Genomic DNA, 16,726 nt, shown 5'->3' with positions numbered 1-16,726 from the left:
TTTAAAGTGCAATACTTTTGGGTGATTAAATGGTTGAATAACATGTTTTGGACCTATAATGTACAGCTCCTGTAGAGTTATACTTTTATAGACGGGGTCCTAAATGAGCACTCTATCTGCATTGGGGAATACAATCATGGTTTATTTTTTTTAAATGTTTTCCAACGATGTTGCTTCTCCAAAAGCAGCAAACAGATGCTTCTACTTTTTCAGTCTTTGTATACGTCACATGAAGGACAATGTCTGTGCAACCTGATGTCTGATTCAGTGTCACACATTGTTCTACACAGGACAGATCATCACAAATAACAAGGAGCTGAGGATAGTGATGGTGGGGAAGACTGGATCTGGGAAGAGTGCTGCTGGAAACACCATCCTGGGACGAAAGGAGTTTGTATCAAAGTGCACTTCTCAGTCTGTGACTGTTGACTGTTTCAAGCATGAAACTGTGATAGATGGGCAACAGATTGCTGTCATTGACACTCTGGGCCTGTTTGACAACAGGTTTGAGGACATTAAAACAGTCAAAGATGTGAGCCAGTGCATTCGTTTGGCTGCTCCTGGACCCCATGTGTTTCTGGTGGTCATTGGTGTTGGCAGATTCACTGCAGAGGAAAAGCAGTCGGTGCAAAAGATTCAAGAAATATTTGGCCAGGATGCAAACAGATACAGCATGGTTCTCTTTACTCGTGGTGATAGTCTTGACGAAAACAATCGAGAAATTTGTTGATGACGACACCGACCTTCAAGAACTTGTGGCCAGATGTAACAACCAGTACCACCTCTTCAACAATAAGGAGAAGAAGGATCGCTCACAGGTCAATGAGCTGCTCCAGAAGATCAGAGATGTAGTGCAGAGGAACGGAGGAAGCCACTACACCAACGAGAAGTTCCAAAAGGCCGAGAGGGAAATCCAAGAGGAGAAACAACGCATCCTGAAAGCAGAAGAAGAAAAAATACAAAAAGAGTTTGATAAACTGAAGAGGGAACTTCAGGAACAACATGAAAAAAACATGAAGAAAATGCAAGAACAGTTGAGGCTGAGAGAGAGAGGGTGAGGAAAGAGAGAGAGGAGGAGAGGAGGAGATAGAGGAGCAGAGGCAGAGGGAGAAGGAGCAGATAGAAGCAGCAATAATTACAATAAGCAATGAGATGGAGAGGCAGAGAAAGGAGATGTATGAGGAAAGACGGAGGTAGAGGGAGGAGAGAGAAGCAGAGAGACAGAGAGAGAGAACCGAGATGGAGAGGGAGAGAAAGGAGATGTTTGAGGAGAGACTGAAGGAGATGAAGGAAAATGAAGAGAGGAGAGAGAGAGAGGGCAGAGAGGGAAAAGGAGCTTAAAATTGAAAGGGATGAAATGAAAAGGCTGTATGAAAAGATGTTGAAACAGGAAGAAGACAAGTTAAAGTACAAGCAAGAAAAAGAGGCTAGAAGGAAGGCTGAATTTTCTGATTATGAAGCTCCTCCTGTCAAACACCCATGCTGGATTAGATAATGGAGTTGTACATGTTGCAAAGGCAGCTCTCAGCACCCCAGGATGAATTAATTAAGGGCCATTTAAAGCGAAGGTTGGTGAGTTATTTTAAAAAAATCTCTTAACATCACGACAGCAATCAATAAATTAAATGCTCTGACAAAAAAAGCTTGAGAGGGACGGCAGAATATTTTGTTTCAGTTGAAACATTTGTTTTTATTCTTGTAATGAAATGAAATGTAATAAATTGTTTGAGCGCTGTACTTTTGGTGTCTCTATCTGCACGACACGAAAATAAAAACTTGATCAATCATTCAATCATTATCATAACTCAAGAAAGATTGTACGTTAAATTATTCTTATATATTAAGTTTCCTTATTTTGATTGTCATTTTATTTTGTTAATTCAAAATCTGTTTTCATATCCTCACTCTGATCTGTTAACTTGATTGCATATTATCACTGTTTGTGAATCTGTGAAACATTGTTTTTTGATGTTGTTTTTCTGTTGGTTAAAGTTTGTCATTAATTTCAGAGGCTGTCATTATATTATTTTATAGTGTACTCTATTACTTTTAATTCCTGATGAATAAACTTTATTGACAATACTTTGAATGCAAGACTTTTACTTGTTATGGAGAACCTTATTAATGTTACTTTAACTTAAGTAAAACATTTTGAGTAGTAGTTGTCCCAATATTACTTGTTTAATCTTTGATATTTTGAAGGTCAGCCAACAGCATGTTTAAATAATTTCCACCAGTGCTTGATGATTTGAAGTTAAATTGGCAAAAGCTGTTTGACAATGACTGACATGATTTCAGATTCTTGAACATTTATGGCCTATTTCTTACAAATATGTTTTTTACTGTTGAAACACTAATTAAAAAGGAATAGATAGAAAAAACTTAATGGAACACATTTGATTGCAATTCAGGTTATTCTGTTCTCCAATCTAGCAAAACAGATGGAGAAGTATTTACTACCGTTTGGCAAAAGTATTTTAAAGAACTACAAAACACACACACAAAATAAATACACCATGACAAAAAAGCACTTTGAATATCAGGTGCAAAGAGACAGAGCAGCTGTAGCTCCTCCCTCTGCACCTGTCTGCTGTTCAGCTGCAACAGGGAAAGATTATGATCATGAACCAGAAGTCACCGCCATATTGTCTCCACAGGGTGAAAGCAGAGGCTGAAGAAACTATGATCACACTGTGATCTCACGTCAGTAACCCTTTTCACCGCTCCCTCCACCATTTACAAGAAATGGCAAAACCGGTTGAACCATCAGTTAATCAGACCTTCCTGTTTGGTCCCCCACATTCTCATACAGAAACAAATAGAAAGGTTATCTACACACATGTATCTGTTCAGGTTGTTTTACTGTGTTGTCACAAGAATCACTTCACAGCTGGAAAGATAACTCTTGTATAAAACTGGGCTGTCTCTGCAGTGGACAGACATTAATGTTCTTTACATTGGTGCTACATGATAAGAGAAAACTGAGAAATAGCGCTGTGCTTTTTCCTTCTGCTCATAAGACAGATAACCTAGATAAACAAGAATGCACTGCACCACACCCGACCAGTAAATACTCCAGTCATCTGTTTTAAAACATGACATTTAAAAAAAAAAACATTTGAGGAGAGAAAAAGACAATTAACAGTATTGTGGTTCATATTTGATCAGCACTGCCTTGTTTTACAGTGTGATCATAGTTTCTTCAGCCTCTGTTTTCACCCTGTAGAGACAATATGGTGACGACTTCTGGTTCATGATCATGATCTTTCCCTGTTGCAGCTGAACAGCAGACACGTGCAGAGGGAGGAGCTACAGCTGCTCTGCCTCTTTGCTCCTGATGTTCAAAGGGCTCTTTTGTCACAGTGTATTTATTGTGTGTGGGGTTTTTGTTGTTGTTGTTGTTGTTTGTAGTAGTAGTAGTAGTAGTAATTATTTTGTTGTTAAAAATGAAGATGTTTCTGAAGAGCATAAATATGCAGTGTAAACACTTTGTGTAAGACATAATCTTATAAAGGATAGATACAGGAGCTCAGTAACACTGTAAAACTGGTTAAACACAATTTGCTCCAGTATCTCAGCTGGTAGAACACGTGCTCTATGTACAGAGGCTTTGTCCTCGCTGCAGCAGCCAAGGGCTTGAGTCCGACCTGCGGCCCTGTGCTGCCCGTCATCCCCCTTCTCATCCCCATTTCCTGTCATCTCTGTCAGCTGTCCTTTAAATAAAAGTCATGAAAAGGCCAATAAATACATTTTAAAAGGTATCAGCATTTTCATGGCAACGGTTGATGGGTTCAGAGTTTGTCAAAGATGATTGTCTACATCAAATTCAGAATGAGCATATAATTACAAAAAAACATATTAAACATATTACATAATATATTGTCTTTGTACTTTTTCAATGGACATCTATGACTGTTCTAAGAGTAAAGCTGAGGTGGAAAGGCACCAGATTTCTGTCACTGACACCCTGGGCCTGTTTGACAGGAGAGGCCTGTAGATCTACTATGAGGACGGTTCAACCTACCCAGGACATCTTTCCATTATCAGACCTCACTGACCGTAACAGCCACAATCACACAGTATTCACACGGTGGCAGCAGTCAACTCGATATGTCACTCCAGTCGACCCATAACCCACAGGACCTGGGAACACACCTGTGGGTCAGGTGGGTTTGGGTCAGCTTTACCAGAATATATCACAGGTGTGGCCAGCCGGGTCAATGACTGACAAAGCAGTGAGTTGGACTGAGTTATTAATAACGTACAGCAAAAACTTACAAAAACAATGTGTGCTATGGTTCACTTTCTACTTTCTTTTCCCTCTTTCTGTCACTTTGTCTGTCAGTCATACACAGACACACACCAGCAGATTCCTTGTCACGAGGCATTTCCTGCTAAGTAAGAGGTTCCAGTACTTGTTTTTTTCTGTGGACGCCCCTTTGCCTTTTGGAGGGATCACCATTATGCATACCCTCACCTCTCCATGCTTGCCTGAGCTCTGGTCCACGGTGTTTTCTGAAGTCCACAGTCAACGAAGCCGTCTACCAGGAAATTTTAGAGCACTTCATGCTTCCTTCTACTGACAAGCTTTATGGAGATACTGATTTCATTTTCCAGCAGGATTTGGCACCTGCCCACACTGCCAAAGGTACCACAGCTGGTTCAATGATGATGGTGTTAGTGTGCTTGATTGGCCAGCAAACTCGCCTGACCTGAACCCCATAAAGAATCTATTATATATGGTGTATTGTCAAAAGGAAGATGAGAGACACCAGACCCAACAATGCAGATGCCCTGAAGGCTGCTATCAAAGCAACCTGGGCTTCCATTACACCTGAGCAGTGCCACAGGCTGATCACCTCCATGCCACGCTGCACTGATGCAGTAATTCAAGCAAAAGCAGGCCCAACCAAGTATTGAGTGCATAGAAATAAACATACTTTTCAAAGGCCTGACATTTCTATTTAAAATATCCTTTTTTATTGATCTTGTGTAATAATCTAAGTTTCTCAGACACTGAATTTTGGGTTTTCATTATCTGTAAGCCATAATCATCAAAACTGCAAGAAATAATGGATACATTAAAACATGCTGTTCTATTTTCATTCGACAGAGGAAGTAGCCTGCAGTATTATGTATGGTTGAAAAGAAGTGCTGCTATTCTTGTAAATGGTGGAGGGAGGGATGAGCAGAGTTAACAAAGCGCCCGCCTCATTTTTTCTATGGGGTGTATCCAAATCCTCAAACAAGGTTCAGTTGGTTCAGAGCTTACATTAAGTTTTTAGGTTCATCTTGATAAGAGAGCAGTGCAGCTGTTACTAGATGTGGTTTTGGTGCACATTTAAAGCATCTGCAGTTTTTTGCAAACATTCAGAACTCTGCGTCTTCATTTAAACTGTAGAACCTACTCTGTGCTCTTTGACCAAAACATGGCCAGTGAGTCTGACAACCCAAACCTGACAAACAACTCGGGTAACTCATGTCCATGTTTTAAAGTGCAATACTTTTGGGTGATTAAATGGTTGAATAACATTTTTTGGACCTATAATGTACAGCTCCTGTAGAGTTATACTTTTATAGACGGGGTCCTAAATGAGCACTCTATCTGCATTGGGGAATACAATCATGGTTTATTTTTTTTAAATGTTTTCCAACGATGTTGCTTCTCCAAAAGCAGCGAACAGATGCTTCTACTTTTTCAGTCTTTGTATACGTCACATGAAGGACAATGTCTGTGCAACCTGATGTCTGACTCAGTGTCACACATTGTTCTACACAGGACAGATCATCACAAATAACAAGGAGCTGAGGATAGTGATGGTGGGGAAGACTGGATCTGGGAAAGTGCTGCTGGAAACACCATCCTGGGACGAGAGGAGTTTGTATCAAAGTGCACTTCTCAGTCTGTGACTGTTGACTGTTTCAAGCATGAAACTGTGATAGATGGGCAACAGATTGCTGTCATTGACACTCCGGGCCTGTTTGACAACAGGTTTGAGGACATTAAAACAGTCAAAGATGTGAGCCAGTGCATTCGTTTTGGCTGCTCCTGGACCCCATGTGTTTCTGGTGGTCATTGGTGTGGGCAGATTCACTGCAGAGGAAAAGCAGTCGGTGCAAAAGATTCAAGAATATTTGGCCAGGATGCAGACAGATACAGCATGGTTCTCTTTACTCGTGGTGATGATCTTGACGAAAACAATCGAGAAATTTGTTGATGACGACACCGACCTTCAAGAACTTGTGGCCAGATGTAACAACCAGTACCACCTCTTCAACAATAAGGAGAAGAAGGATCGCTCACAGGTCAATGAGCTGCTCCAGAAGATCAGAGATGTAGTGCAGAGGAACGGAGGAAGCCACTACACCAACGAGAAGTTCCAAAAGGCCGAGAGGGAAATCCAAGAGGAGAAAAGAGAAACAACGCTCCTGAAAGCAGAAGAAGAAAAAATACAAAAGAGAGTTTGAAGAACTGAAGAGGGAACTTCAGGAACAACATGAAAAAACATGAAGAACAATGCAAGAACAGTTGAGGCTGAGGAGAGAGAGGGTGAGGAAAGAGAGAGAGGAGGAGAGGAGGAGATAGAGGAGCAGAGGCAGAGGGAGAAGGAGCAGATAGAAGCAGCAATAATTACATAAGCAATGAGATTGAGAGGCAGAGAAAGGAGATGTATGAGGAAAGACGGAGGTAGAGGGAGGAGAGAGAAGCAGAGAGACAGAGAGAGAGAACCGAGATGGAGAGGGAGAGAAAGGAGATGTTTGAGGAGAGACTGAAGGAGATGAAGGAAAATGAAGAGAGGAGAGAGAGAGAGGGCAGAGAGGGAAAAGGAGCTTAAAATTGAAAGGGATGAAATGAAAAGGCTGTATGAAAAGATGTTGAAACAGGAAGAACAAGTTAAAGTACAAGCAAGAAAAAGAGGCTAGAAGGAAGGCTGAATTTTCTGATTATGAAGCTCCTCCTGTCAAACACCCATGCTGGATTAGATAATGGAGTTGTACATGTTGCAAAGGCAGCTCTCAGCACCCCAGGATGAATTAATTAAGGGCCATTTAAAGCGAAGGTTGGTGAGTTATTTTAAAAAAATCTCTTAACATCACGACAGCAATCAATAAATTAAATGCTCTGACAAAAAAAGCTTGAGAGGGACGGCAGAATATTTTGTTTCAGTTGAAACATTTGTTTTTATTCTTGTAATGAAATTAAATGTAATAAATTGTTCGAGCACTGTACTTTTGCGTCTCTATGTGCACGACCCGAAAATAAAACCTTGATCAATCATTCAATCGTTATCATAACTCAAGAAAGATTGTACGTTAAATTATTCTTATATATTAAGTTTCCTTATTTTGATTGTCATTTTATTTTGTTAATTCAAAATCTGTTTTCATATCCTCACTCTGATCTGTTAACTTGATGCATATTATCACTGTTTGTGAATCTGTGAAACATTGTTTTTTGATGTTGTTTTTCTGTTGGTTAAAGTTTGTCATTAATTTCAGAGGCTGTCATTATATTATTTTATAGTGTACTCTATTACTTTTAATTCCTGATGAATAAACTTTATTGACAATACTTTGAATGCAAGACTTTTACTTGTTATGGAGAACCTTATTAATGTTACTTTAACTTAAGTAAACATTTTGAGTAGTAGTTGTCCCAATATTACTTGTTTAATCTTTGATATTTTGAAGGTCAGCCAACAGCATGTTTAAATCATTTCCACCAGTGCTTGATGATTTGAAGTTAAATTGGCAAAAGCTGTTTGACAATGACTGACATGATTTCAGATTCTTGAACATTTATGGCCTATTTCTTACAAATATGTTTTTTACTGTTGAAACACTAATTAAAAAGGAATAGATAGAAAAAACTTAATGGAACACATTTGATTGCAATTCAGGTTATTCTGTTCTCCAATCTAGCAAAACAGCTGGAGAAGTATTTACTACCGTTTGGCAAAAGTATTTTAAAGAACTACAAAACACACACACAAAATAAATACACCGTGACAAAAGAGCACTTTGAACATCAGGTGCAAAGAGACAGAGCAGCTGTAGCTCCTCCCTCTGCACCTGTCTGCTGTTCAGCTGCAACAGGGAAAGATCATGATCATGAACCAGAAGTCACCACCATATTGTTTCTATAGGGTGAAAACAGAGGCTGAACAAACTGTGACCACACTGCGATCTCACGTCAGTAACCCTTTTCACCCCTCCCTCCACCATTTACAAGAAATGGCAAAACCTGTTGAACACTCAGTTAAACAGAACATCCTGTTTAGTCCCCCACATCCTCTTATGGACATGAATAGAAAGGTTATCTACACACATGTATCTGTTCAGGTTGTTTTACTGTGTTGTCACAAGAATCACTTCACAGCTGGAAAGATAACTCTTGTATAAAACTTGGATTTCTCTGCAGTGGACAGACATTAATGTTCTTTACATTGGTGCTACATGATAAGAGAAAACTGAGAAATAGCGCTGTGCTTTTTCCTTCTGCTCATAAGACAGATAACCTAGATAAACAAGAATGCACTGCACCACACCCGACCAGTAAATACTCCAGTCATCTGTTTTAAAACATGACATTTAAAAAAAAAAACATTTGAGGAGAGAAAGAGACAATTAACAGTATTGTGGTTCAATTTGATCAGCACTGCCTTGTTTTACAGTGTGATCATAAGTTTCTTCAGCCTCTGTTTTCACCCTGTAGAGACAATATGGCGGTGGACTTCTGGTTCATGATCATGATCTTTCCCTGTTGCAGCTGAACAGCAGACAGGTGCAAGGGGAGGAGCTACAGCTGCTTGGACATCTGCCTCTTTGCTCCTGATGTTCAAAGGGCTCTTTTGTCACAGTGTATTTATTGTGTGTGGGGTTTTTGTGTGTTGTTGTTGTTTGTAGTAGTAGTAGTAGTATATATTTTGTTGTTGAAAATGAAGCTGTTTCTGGAGGGCAGAAATATGCAGTGGAACCACTTTGTGAAAGACATAATCTTAAAGGATCGATACAGGAGCTCAGGAACACTTTGTAAAACTGTTGTGGTTATACACAATTTGCTCCAGTAGCTCAGCTGGTAGAACATGTGCCCCATGTACAGAGGCTTTGTCCTCGCTGCAGCAGCCAAGGGCTTGAGTCCGACCTGCGGCCCTGTGCTGCCCGTCATCCCCCTTCTCATCCCCATTTCCTGTCATCTCTGTCAGCTGTCCTTTAAATAAAAGTCATGAAAAGGCCAATAAATACATTTTAAAAGGTATCAGCATTTTCATGGCAACGGTTGATGGGTTCAGAGTTTGTCAAAGATGATTGTCTACATCAAATTCAGAATGAGCATATAAATACAAAAAAACATATTAAACATATTACATAATATATGTCTTTGTACTTTTTCAATGGACATCTATGACTGTTCTAAGAGTAAAGCTGAGGTGGAAAGGCACCAGATTTCTGTCACTGACATCCTGGGCCTGTTTGAAAGGAGAGGCCTGTAGATCTACTATGAGGACAGTTCAACCTACCCAGGACATCTTTCCATTATCAGACCTCACTGACCGTAACAGCCACAATCACACAGTATTCACACGGTGGCAGCAGTCAACTCGATATGTCACTCCAGTCGACCCATAACCCACAGGACCCGGGAACACACCTGTGGGTCAGGTGGGTTTGGGTCAGCTTTACCAGAATATATCACAGGTGTGGCCAGCCGGGTCAATGACTGACAAAGCAGTGAGTTGGACTGAGTTATTAATAAGTACAGCAAAAACTTACAAAAACAATGTGTGCTATGGTTCACTTTCTACTTTCTTTTCCCTCTTTCTGTCACTTTGTCTGTCAGTCATACACAGACACACACCAGCAGATTCCTTGTCACGAGGCATTTCCTGCTAAGTAAGAGGTTCCAGTACTTGTTTTTTTCTGTGGACGCCCCTTTGCCTTTGGAGGGATCATCATTATGCATACCCTCACCTCTCCATGCTTGCCTGAGCTCTGGTCCACGGTGTTTTCTGAAGTCCACAGTCAACGAAGCCGTCTACCAGGAAATTTTAGAGCACTTCATGCTTACTTCTACTGACAAGCTTTATGGAGATACTGATTTCATTTTCCAGCAGGATTTGGCACCTGCCCACACTGCCAAGGTACCACAGCTGGTTCAATGATGATGGTGTTAGTGTGCTTGATTGGCCAGCAAACTCGCCTGACCTGAACCCCATAAAGAATCTATTATATATGGTGTATTGTCAAAAGGAAGATGAGAGACACCAGACCCAACAATGCAGATGCCCTGAAGGCTGCTATCAAAGCAACCTGGGCTTCCATTACACCTGAGCAGTGCCACAGGTTGATCACCTCCATGCCACGCTGCACTGATGCAGTAATTCAAGCAAAAGCAGGCCCAACCAAGTATTGAGTGCATAGAAATAAACATACTTTTCAAAGGGGCCTGACATTTCTATTTAAAATATCCCTTTTTTTTATTGATCTTTGTGTAATAATCTAAGTTTCTCAGACACTGAATTTTGGGTTTCATTATCTGTAAGCCATAATCATCAAAACTGCAAGAAATAAAGATGTACCCTGTATCATCTAACCTGGATACATTAAAACTGCTGTTCTATTTTCATTCGACAGAGGAAGTAGCCTGCAGTATTATGTATGGTTGAAAAGAAGTGCCGCTATTCTTGTAAATGGTGGAGGGAGGGATGAGCAGAGTTAACAAAGCGCCGCCTCATTTTTTCTATGGGGTGTATCCAAATCCTCAAACAAGGTTCAGTTGGTTCAGAGCTTACATTAAGTTTTTAGGTTCATCTTGATAAGAGAGCAGTGCAGCTGTTACTAGATGTGGTTTGGTGCACATTTAAAGCATCTGCAGTTTTTTGCAAACATTCAGAACTCTGCGTCTTCATTAACTGTAGAACCTACTCTGTGCTCTTTGACCAAAACATGGCCAGCAAGTCTGACAACCCAAACCTACCAACAACTCGGGTAACTCATGTCCATGTTTTAAAGTGCAATACTTTTGGGTGATTAAATGGTTGAATAACATGTTTTGGACCTATAATGTACAGCTCCTGTAGAGTTATACTTTTATAGACGGGGTCCTAAATGAGCACTCTAATCTGCATTGGGGAATACAATCATGGTTTATTTTTTTTAAATGTTTTCCAACGATGTTGCTTCTCCAAAAGCAGCAAACAGATGCTTCTACTTTTTCAGTCTTTGTATACGTCACATGAAGGACAATGTCTGTGCAACCTGATGTCTGATTCAGTGTCACACATTGTTCTACACAGGACAGATCATCACAAATAACAAGGAGCTGAGGATAGTGATGGTGGGGAAGACTGGATCTGGAAGAGTGCTGCTGGAAACACCATCCTGGGACGAAAGGAGTTTGTATCAAAGTGCAACTTCTCAGTCTGTGACTGTTGACTGTTTCAAGCATGAAACTTGTGATAGATGGGCAACAGATTGCTGTCATTGACACTCTGGGCCTGTTTGACAACAGGTTTGAGGACATTAAAACAGTCAAAGATGTGAGCCAGTGCATTCGTTTGGCTGCTCCTGGACCCCATGTGTTTCTGGTGGTCATTGGTGTTGGCAGATTCACTGCAGAGGAAAAGCAGTCGGTGCAAAAGATTCAAGAAATATTTGGCCAGGATGCAAACAGATACAGCATGGTTCTCTTTACTCGTGGTGATAGTCTTGACGAAAACAATCGAGAAATTTGTTGATGACGACACCGACCTTCAAGAACTTGTGGCCAGATGTAACAACCAGTACCACCTCTTCAACAATAAGGAGAAGAAGGATCGCTCACAGGTCAATGAGCTGCTCCAGAAGATCAGAGATGTAGTGCAGAGGAACGGAGGAAGCCACTACACCAACGAGAAGTTCCAAAAGGCCGAGAGGGAAATCCAAGAGGAGAAACAACGCATCCTGAAAGCAGAAGAAGAAAAAATACAAAAAGAGTTTGATAAACTGAAGAGGGAACTTCAGGAACAACATGAAAAAAACATGAAGAAAATGCAAGAACAGTTGAGGCTGAGAGAGAGAGGGTGAGGAAAGAGAGAGAGGAGGAGAGGAGGAGATAGAGGAGCAGAGGCAGAGGGAGAAGGAGCAGATAGAAGCAGCAATAATTACAATAAGCAATGAGATGGAGAGGCAGAGAAAGGAGATGTATGAGGAAAGACGGAGGTAGAGGGAGGAGAGAGAAGCAGAGAGACAGAGAGAGAGAACCGAGATGGAGAGGGAGAGAAAGGAGATGTTTGAGGAGAGACTGAAGGAGATGAAGGAAAATGAAGAGAGGAGAGAGAGAGAGGGCAGAGAGGGAAAAGGAGCTTAAAATTGAAAGGGATGAAATGAAAAGGCTGTATGAAAAGATGTTGAAACAGGAAGAAGACAAGTTAAAGTACAAGCAAGAAAAAGAGGCTAGAAGGAAGGCTGAATTTTCTGATTATGAAGCTCCTCCTGTCAAACACCCATGCTGGATTAGATAATGGAGTTGTACATGTTGCAAAGGCAGCTCTCAGCACCCCAGGATGAATTAATTAAGGGCCATTTAAAGCGAAGGTTGGTGAGTTATTTTAAAAAAATCTCTTAACATCACGACAGCAATCAATAAATTAAATGCTCTGACAAAAAAAGCTTGAGAGGGACGGCAGAATATTTTGTTTCAGTTGAAACATTTGTTTTATTCTTGTAATGAAATGAAATGTAATAAATTGTTTGAGCGCTGTACTTTTGGTGTCTCTATCTGCACGACACGAAAATAAAAACTTGATCAATCATTCAATCATTATCATAACTCAAGAAAGATTGTACGTTAAATTATTCTTATATATTAAGTTTCCTTATTTTGATTGTCATTTTATTTTGTTAATTCAAAATCTGTTTTCATATCCTCACTCTGATCTGTTAACTTGATTGCATATTATCACTGTTTGTGAATCTGTGAAACATTGTTTTTTTGATGTTGTTTTTCTGTTGGTTAAAGTTTGTCATTAATTTCAGAGGCTGTCATTATATTATTTTATAGTGTACTCTATTACTTTTAATTCCTGATGAATAAACTTTATTGACAATACTTTGAATGCAAGACTTTTACTTGTTATGGAGAACCTTATTAATGTTACTTTAACTTAAGTAAAACATTTTGAGTAGTAGTTGTCCCAATATTACTTGTTTAATCTTTGATATTTTGAAGGTCAGCCAACAGCATGTTTAAATAATTTCCACCAGTGCTTGATGATTTGAAGTTAAATTGGCAAAAGCTGTTTGACAATGACTGACATGATTTCAGATTCTTGAACATTTATGGCCTATTTCTTACAAATATGTTTTTTACTGTTGAAACACTAATTAAAAAGGAATAGATAGAAAAAACTTAATGGAACACATTTGATTGCAATTCAGGTTATTCTGTTCTCCAATCTAGCAAAACAGATGGAGAAGTATTTACTACCGTTTGGCAAAAGTATTTTAAAGAACTACAAAACACACACACAAAATAAATACACCATGACAAAAAGCACTTTGAATATCAGGTGCAAAGAGACAGAGCAGCTGTAGCTCCTCCCTCTGCACCTGTCTGCTGTTCAGCTGCAACAGGGAAAGATTATGATCATGAACCAGAAGTCACCGCCATATTGTCTCCACAGGGTGAAAGCAGAGGCTGAAGAAACTATGATCACACTGTGATCTCACGTCAGTAACCCTTTTCACCGCTCCCTCCACCATTTACAAGAAATGGCAAAACCGGTTGAACCATCAGTTAATCAGACCTTCCTGTTTGGTCCCCCACATTCTCATACAGAAACAAATAGAAAGGTTATCTACACTCATTTATCTGTTCAGGTTGTTTTACTGTGTTGTCACAAGAATCACTTCACAGCTGGAAAGATAACTCTTGTATAAAACTGGGCTGTCTCTGCAGTGGACAGACATTAATGTTCTTTACATTGGTGCTACATGATAAGAGAAAACTGAGAAATAGCGCTGTGCTTTTTCCTTCTGCTCATAAGACAGATAACCTAGATAAACAAGAATGCACTGCACCACACCCGACCAGTAAATACTCCAGTCATCTGTTTTAAAACATGACATTTAAAAAAAAAAACATTTGAGGAGAGAAAAAGACAATTAACAGTATTGTGGTTCATATTTGATCAGCACTGCCTTGTTTTACAGTGTGATCATAGTTTCTTCAGCCTCTGTTTTCACCCTGTAGAGACAATATGGTGACGACTTCTGGTTCATGATCATGATCTTTCCCTGTTGCAGCTGAACAGCAGACAGGTGCAGAGGGAGGAGCTACAGCTGCTTGGACATCTGCCTCTTTGCTCCTGATGTTCAAAGGGCTCTTTTGTCACAGTGTATTTATTGTGTGTGGGGTTTTTGTTGTTGTTGTTGTTGTTTGTAGTAGTAGTAGTAGTAGTAATTATTTTGTTGTTGAAAATGAAGCTGTTTCTGGAGGGCAGAAATATGCAGTGGAACCACTTTGTGAAAGACATAATCTTATAAAGGATCGATACAGGAGCTCAGGAACACTTTGTAAAACTGTTGTGGTTATACACAATTTGCTCCAGTAGCTCAGCTGGTAGAACATGTGCCCCATGTACAGAGGCTTTGTCCTCGCTGCAGCAGCCAAGGGCTTGAGTCCGACCTGCGGCCCTGTGCTGCCCGTCATCCCCCTTCTCATCCCCATTTCCTGTCATCTCTGTCAGCTGTCCTTTAAATAAAAGTCATGAAAAGGCCAGTAAATACATTTTAAAAGGTATCAGCATTTTCATGACAACGGTTGATGGGTTCAGAGTTTGTCAGAAATGATTGACTGCATCAAATTCAGAATGAGCATATAATTACAAAAAAACATATTAAACATATTACATAATATATTGTCTTTGTACTTTTTCAATGGACATCTATGACTGTTCTAAGAGTAAAGCTGAGGTGGAAAGGCACCAGATTTCTGTCACTGACATCCTGGGCCTGTTTGAAAGGAGAGGCCTGTAGATCTACTATGAGGACAGTTCAACCTACCCAGGACATCTTTCCATAATCAGACCTCACTGACCGTAACAGCCACAATCACACAGTAGTCACACGGTGGCAGCGGTCAACTCGATATGTCACCCCAGTCGACCCGTAACCCACAGGACCCGGGAACACACCTGTGGGTCAGGTGGGTTTGGGTCAGCTTTACCAGAATATATCACAGGTGTGGCCAGCCGGGTCAATGACTGACAAAGCAGTGAGTTGGACTGAGTTATTAATAACGTACAGCAAAAACTTACAAAAACAATGTGTGCTATGGTTCACTTTCTACTTTCTTTTCCCTCTTTCTGTCACTTTGTCTGTCAGTCATACACAGACACACACCAGCAGATTCCTTGTCACGAGGCATTTCCTGCTAAGTAAGAGGTTCCAGTACTTGTTTTTTTCTGTGGACGCCCCTTTGCCTTTTGGAGGGATCACCATTATGCATACCCTCACCTCTCCATGCTTGCCTGAGCTCTGGTCCACGGTGTTTTCTGAAGTCCACAGTCAACGAAGCCGTCTACCAGGAAATTTTAGAGCACTTCATGCTTCCTTCTACTGACAAGCTTTATGGAGATACTGATTTCATTTTCCAGCAGGATTTGGCACCTGCCCACACTGCCAAAGGTACCACAGCTGGTTCAATGATGATGGTGTTAGTGTGCTTGATTGGCCAGCAAACTCGCCTGACCTGAACCCCATAAAGAATCTATTATATATGGTGTATTGTCAAAAGGAAGATGAGAGACACCAGACCCAACAATGCAGATGCCCTGAAGGCTGCTATCAAAGCAACCTGGGCTTCCATTACACCTGAGCAGTGCCACAGGCTGATCACCTCCATGCCACGCTGCACTGATGCAGTAATTCAAGCAAAAGCAGGCCCAACCAAGTATTGAGTGCATAGAAATAAACATACTTTTCAAAGGCCTGACATTTCTATTTAAAATATCCTTTTTTTATTGATCTTGTGTAATAATCTAAGTTTCTCAGACACTGAATTTTGGGTTTTCATTATCTGTAAGCCATAATCATCAAAACTGCAAGAAATAATGGATACATTAAAACATGCTGTTCTATTTTCATTCGACAGAGGAAGTAGCCTGCAGTATTATGTATGGTTGAAAAGAAGTGCTGCTATTCTTGTAAATGGTGGAGGGAGGGATGAGCAGAGTTAACAAAGCGCCGCCTCATTTTTTCTATGGGGTGTATCCAAATCCTCAAACAAGGTTCAGTTGGTTCAGAGCTTACATTAAGTTTTTAGGTTCATCTTGATAAGAGAGCAGTGCAGCTGTTACTAGATGTGGTTTGGTGCACATTTAAAGCATCTGCAGTTTTTTGCAAACATTCAGAACTCTGCGTCTTCATTTAAACTGTAGAACCTACTCTGTGCTCTTTGACCAAAACATGGCCAGTGAGTCTGACAACCCAAACCTGACAAACAACTCGGGTAACTCATGTCCATGTTTTAAAGTGCAATACTTTTGGGTGATTAAATGGTTGAATAACATTTTTTGGACCTATAATGTACAGCTCCTGTAGAGTTATACTTTTATAGACGGGGTCCTAAATGAGCACTCTATCTGCATTGGGGAATACAATCATGGTTTATTTTTTTTAAATGTTTTCCAACGATGTTGCTTCTCCAAAAGCAGCGAACAGATGCTTCTACTTTTTCAGTCTT

At 40.3% G+C, this 16,726-nt stretch overlaps 1 pseudogene; it reads left to right on the top strand.

The window, feature by feature from the left end:
- LOC115578051 (GTPase IMAP family member 8-like) overlaps positions 1-12,066 on the top strand; it is a 32,071-nt pseudogene extending 20,005 nt beyond the window's left edge.
- The last annotated feature ends 4,660 nt before the right edge of the window (positions 12,067-16,726 follow it).

Source organism: Sparus aurata, unplaced genomic scaffold, assembly GCF_900880675.1.
Source record: "Sparus aurata unplaced genomic scaffold, fSpaAur1.1, whole genome shotgun sequence".
Classification (NCBI taxonomy): Eukaryota; Metazoa; Chordata; class Actinopteri; order Spariformes; family Sparidae; genus Sparus; species Sparus aurata.
This window is presented reverse-complemented; position numbering and strand designations above follow the sequence as displayed.